This window comes from Aethalodelphis obliquidens, unplaced genomic scaffold (assembly GCF_003676395.1).
Source record: "Aethalodelphis obliquidens isolate GAN/ISIS:26980383/991018 unplaced genomic scaffold, ASM367639v1 scaffold1, whole genome shotgun sequence".
Classification (NCBI taxonomy): domain Eukaryota; kingdom Metazoa; phylum Chordata; class Mammalia; order Artiodactyla; family Delphinidae; genus Aethalodelphis; species Aethalodelphis obliquidens.
Genome location: NW_020837945.1, coordinates 54,608,321 through 54,613,990, shown reverse-complemented (window position 1 = coordinate 54,613,990; position 5,670 = coordinate 54,608,321). Strand labels below are relative to the sequence as shown.

The window sequence follows — 5,670 nt, the reverse complement described above, 5'->3', positions numbered from 1 at the left end:
GTTAGGTTGTTTATTTGAGATTTTTCTTTTTTCTTGAGGTAGGATAGTATTGCTATAAACTTCCCTCTTAGAACTGCTTTTGCTGCATCCCATAGGTTTTGGGTCATCGTGTTTTCATTGTGATTTGTTTCTAGGTATTTTTTTTTATTTCCTCTTTGATTTCTGCAGTGATCTCTTGGTTATTTAGTAGTGTATTGTTTAGCCTCCATGTGTTTGTATTTTTTAACAGTTTTTTTTTTCCTGTAATTGATATCTAGTCTTATAGCATTGTGTTTGGAAAATGTACTTGATATAATTTCAATTTTCTTAAATTTACCGAGGCTTGATTTGTGACCCAAGATATGATCTATCCTGTAGAATGTTCCATGAGTCCTTGAGAAGAAAGTGTATTCTGTTGTTTTTGGATGGAATGTCCTGTAAATATCAATTAAGTCCATCTTGCTTAATGTGTCATTTAAAGCTTGTGTTTCCTTATCACAGGGAAACACAAATCACCCTTCCCAAATCACCTTTCTGATTGGTGAAAGTGGGATGCTAAAGTCCCCTACTATTATTGTGTTACTGTCCATTTCCCCTTTTTTGGTTGTTAGCATTTGCCTTACGTATTGAGGTGCTCCCATGTTGGGTGCTTAAATATTTACAATTGTTAAATCTTCTTCCTGGATTGATCCCTTGATCATTATGTAGTGTCCTTCTTTGTGTCTTGTAATAGTCTTTATTTTAAAGTCTATTTTGTCTCATATGAGAATTGCTACTCCAGCTTTCTTTTGATTTCCATTTGCATGGAATATCTTTTTCCATCCCCTCACTTTCAGTCTGTATGTGTCCCTAGGTCTGAAGTTAGTCTCTTGTAGACAGCACATATACAGGTCTTCTTTTTGTATCCATTCAGCCAGTCTATGTCTTTTGTTTGGAGCAGTTAATCTATTTACATTTAAGGTAATTATCGATACGCATATTCCTGTTACCATTTTCTTATTATTTGTGTGTGTGTGTGTGTGTGTTAAGAAATATTAGTTTTATTTAACCAGTTTTCACAGCTGAATATTTATTCTATAAAAACTTTACAGATTGTACAGTTTATATATAGTTCAAACTACTGAACCAAAAAAGTAGGTCCCACAGATGCAAAAATACTGCACCAGCCAATCCATGGTAAAGGCAGATTTACACGCTGTACAGCTCTCCACAAGGCCAGGAGGTGGTCGGTTCTAAGTATAAACTTCAAAACTGTACAAAAATAAGGCTTTGATTTTATTTCATTCTTCATACATTCAATATGATTGCAAGCTCAGAAGCCTACCGAATGATAGGCGTCTGGAATCAGGAATCAGTCCCCACTCCTGGCAGGAATGCGGACGTCTATTTACACAGGGCACTCTCAGACAGAATCCTGTACTTGGTATACTGTGTAGACATGAAAGCAGAGACCAAGAACATTAAACGTCGATATAAGGTAGTTTTTTATCTTAAAAAGGAGTTTCTGCATTTAATAGTGTGCCAAAAGAATTTTAACTTATTAAATAAAATATATTCTAAGTGAACCAAAAAATTACACTTTATAAACATAAAAATACTTTATTTTTGGTGTAATACATCAATCATATCTGCAAACAGAAAACCAAAACTGTATATAAAGTAGTTCTCACCCAGTAACAAGAAGCACTTATATAGTTATTTTTTCAAATGGGTCAGAAAAACTAATTATAAACCCCCTATAACTTAGAGATCATACTTAGCTATTCAGTGATTTGCTAACACTGCAAAACAAGCTTTCCCCTAGAGAGAGAGTGGTTTCTTCCTGTTAACTGGGTAAGAATCGGACATATTTAAGAAAGAAGGCAGAATCAACTGATTTCTCAGCATGAATCCTAGGTGTGTTTTAGTCTGGGGGTATATTCAGCAGTGGGTGTTTAATCAGAAATACTTAACCTAAAAGAATAAGTCTTCCTTTCGATTGAGAAGTTTCCATCTCTGACGTTTTGTACCTTCCTGGAGACAAGGGCATGCCTCAGATCTTTCCGTATTTCTATTTGGGGTGGGGGTGGGGGGGCGAGGCGGGCTAACACCTCTTTAGATTCTGTTTTCTAGAAGGAAAAAACAAGGAAAACAAACATTATTCCAGACTTTTCTGACACCCAAACCAGGAAAACACACTCCTTTTTTATACAGTACTAGCCAAAGATAACAAAAAGTAGAGCCTCAAAGAGCAGCCCAGAGCTCACAATTATACTTTTATACCTGTGTGTGTATTAAGTATAAAATAATGACGTTTGGACAAGCTTTGTAGTTATTTAAAGTTACAGTACTTAAAGACTCCTTGGTAACAAATAGCTTGGCTGTTTCAAGTCCTGCTTCCAAGAGTGAGCTCCACGTGAACCTGTTTCAGGCTGTGAGGATGGGTCCGCACCCCAGGGAGCCCCAGCCGGCCTGCGCGATGCGACTACAGGGTCGTCTGGGGCAGCCCGGCCGTCAGAACTCGTCGATCTTCCACTGCAGGTACTTGAACATGGAGTCCATGCCCTGGGCCGAGCCCCAGATCTTCTTCAGCACCTCGCACTCCCGCTCGTTGGCCTGCTCCAGCTCCAGCTTCATGTTGCAGCGCACCAGGGCCTTGGATTCCTCGAGCACGACCGGGTTACAGGAGGCGAGCTCCTTAACGCGGACCATGACTTCCTGGGTGAAGGTCCCGGGGCAGAACACCTGGGAGACCAGGCCTTTGCCGCACGCCTCCTGCGCCGTCAGCTTCCGTCCGCTGAGCAGCATTTCATTCGCAGATGCTCCTCCCATAATCTTGGAAAACATCACGGTGGAACAGCCATCTGGACTCTGTCCAAAGGCAGTGTAGGGTGTTTGGAACCAAGCCTTCTCATTGGCCCAAACCACGTCACAGAGAGTCAGGATGGACGCTCCTAGTCCAATAGCTGGGCCGTTTACGGCTACAATAATAAGCTTCTTAAACTGAATGAAAGTATTCACAAAGTTTCTGATGGCCTCGGCCATCTTCGTGCTTTCTCTCTTCCGGTCGTTGGTCAGGCGCCGAATGAAGTAGATGAAGTCAAGGCCGCAGCAGAAGATGCTGCCCACAGCGCTGAACAGCACCAGTTTGCTGTCGTCGGCAGCGGCCGTGCTCAGGGCGCTCTGCACTTCCTTCATCACCTCTGGGTTGAGAGAGTTGTTCTCGGATGACTTCGTGAACAGCAGGATGTGGGTGAAGCCGTCCTGCTTCCGGACGACGATGTCCCTGTACCTGTAGGCGCTTTCCGGCTGCCTCACGCTGAAACGCAGTCGCTTGTCGAAGGGCTGGTTTTGTCTGTCATCGATGAATTTCCTCTTCCCGGCCGTCATGCCCGTGACTGACGTCTGCAGGCTGGTCATCCCGTTGGCCGTCAGCACGTCCATGAATGGGAAGGAACCTTTCCCGTTCACGGCTAGCCCCGTGGCCATAGCCGCGGTCACAGGGCCGGACACCTGTGGCACCAGCGGGTGTATCAGGGGCCGGCTCCCCATCTGCGCACGCTCGGCAACGGGGCCCAGCAGAGCTCCTACCGGCTTTTTGGCCGCCACCTCCAGCACCACCGTGTCCTCCTGCCCCTGCTCGACGGGGTCCAGTTTCTCGGGGCTCTCGCTCTGAAAGCCGTCCACCGCGCTCCTGCTCTTGATGGGGCTCTTGGGCACGAGGATCTTTATACCTGACTTGGCCAGGTCCATGTTCTTCCGGTTCAAGAGGGACGGGGCTGGGTCCTTCCTGAACTTCTGGCTGGCGGCAAACAGCGGGCTGGCCTTGGGCTCCTGCTCTTTGCCAACCACTAGCGATTCAGGAGAGGCCTTGGAAAAGCCGCTGTTGGTGGACCTGGAAATCTGCTTCCTAGCGTTGTTCGGGGAGGCCCGGTTGGCCCTGGTGAAGGGGCCCTCCCTCTGCTTCTCGGTGTGGCGCCTGTTGAAGTCGTGGATGTACTCCTCGCAGTTTACCAGGTTCTGCTCTGGTTCCCAGGTGTCGTCCTCGCTGTCGTAGCCCTTCCACCGGACCAAATATTCCGTCTTCCCTTTTTTGTTCTTCCTTTTGTCAACGATTCTTTCAACCTCGTACAGCTCCTCGGAGGCCATGGTGGGCGGTGGAGCTGGGGGCGTGGGGCAAGGCCGTTGAGGCGCCGCGCAGCCGGCGGCCGACACTTTGTTTCAGTTGGGTCCCTGCGTGGCCTGCGCTTCCGGCTCCGCTCGGCTCCGGCGCCGGTCGGGTGCGGACCGGCGCTCACTCCCGCCGGTGTGGGCCGCCGGCCGGGTTGTGCGCAGGAGCAGCTACGCAACGTGCTCTCCGCGCCGCGCTCACTCCCCGGCGGGCCGGCTCGGGCTCAGGCTCATTGCGTAGCCGCGGGGCGGGGCGGGGCGGGGCGCGGCCGGTCCGGGGTGGGGCGCGGCGGCCGTGCACTGCGGCGCGTTGACTCCGCGGCTCCCCCTCTCCGGTGTAGTGCAAAAATCTTCCTCTTTCTTATTATTTTGGGTTTGTTATTGTAGGTCTTTTCCTTCTCTTGTGTTTCCTGCCTAGAGAAGTTCCTTTAGCCTTTGTTGTAAAGCTGGTTTGGTGGTCTGAATTCTCTTAGCTTTTGCTTGTCTGTAAAGGTTTTAATTTCTCTGTTGAATCTGAATGAGGTCCTTGCCAGGTAGAGTAATCTTGGTTGTAAGTTTTTCCCTTTCATCACTTTAAATATGTCCTGCCATTCCCTTCTGGCTTGCAGTTTCTGCTGAAAGATCAGCTGTTAACCTTTTAGGGATTCCCTTGTATGTTATTTGTTGCTTTTCCCTTGCTGCTTTTAATACTTTTTCCTTGTATTTAATTTTTGATAGTTTGGTTAATATGTGTCTTGGCGTGTTTTTCCTTGGATTTATCCTGTATGGGACTCTCTGTGCTTCCTGGACTTGATTAACTATTTCCTTTCCCATATTAGGGAAGTTTTCAACTATAAGCTCTTCAAATATTTTCTCAGTCCCTTTCTTTTTCTCTTCTTCTTCTGGGACTCCTATAATTTGAATGTTGGTGCATTTAATGTTGTCCCAGAGATCTCTGAGACTGTCCTCAATTCTTTTCATTCTTTTTTCTTTATTCTGCTCTGCAATAGTTATTTCCACTATTTTACCTTCCAGGTCACTTATCTGTTCTGCCTCAGTTATTCTGCCTCAGTTATTTAATTTCATTTATTGTGTTGTTCATCATTGTTTGCTCTTTAGTTCTTCTAGGTCCATGTTAAATGTTTCTTGTATTTTCTCCATTCTGTTTCCAAGATTTTGGATCATCTTTACTATCATTACTCTGAATTCTTTTTCAGATAGACTGCCTATTTCCTCTCCATTTGTTTGGTCTGGTGGGTTTTTACCTTGCTCCTTCATCTTCCCTGTGTTTGTCTGTCTTCTCATTTTGCTTAACTTACTGTTTTTGGGTCTCCTTTTCACAGGCTGCAGGTTCCTAGTTCCCGTTGTTTTTGGTGTCTGCCTCCCATGGGTAAGGTTGGTTCAGTGGGTTGTGTAGGCTCCCTGGTGGAGGGGACTGGTGCCTGTGTTCTGGTGAATGAGTCTGGATCTTGTCTTTCTGGTGGGCAGGACCATGTCCAGTGGTGTGTTTTGGGGTGTCTGTGAACTTATTATGATTTTAGGCAGCCTCTCTGCCTCTGGGTG

General features: G+C 46.3%; 1 pseudogene; it reads right to left on the bottom strand.

Moving 5' to 3' along the window:
- Positions 1–2,360: 2,360 nt before the first annotated feature.
- Positions 2,361–4,188, bottom strand: LOC113619423 (chromodomain Y-like protein pseudogene; annotated as a pseudogene).
- Between the last annotated feature and the right edge of the window lie 1,482 nt (positions 4,189–5,670).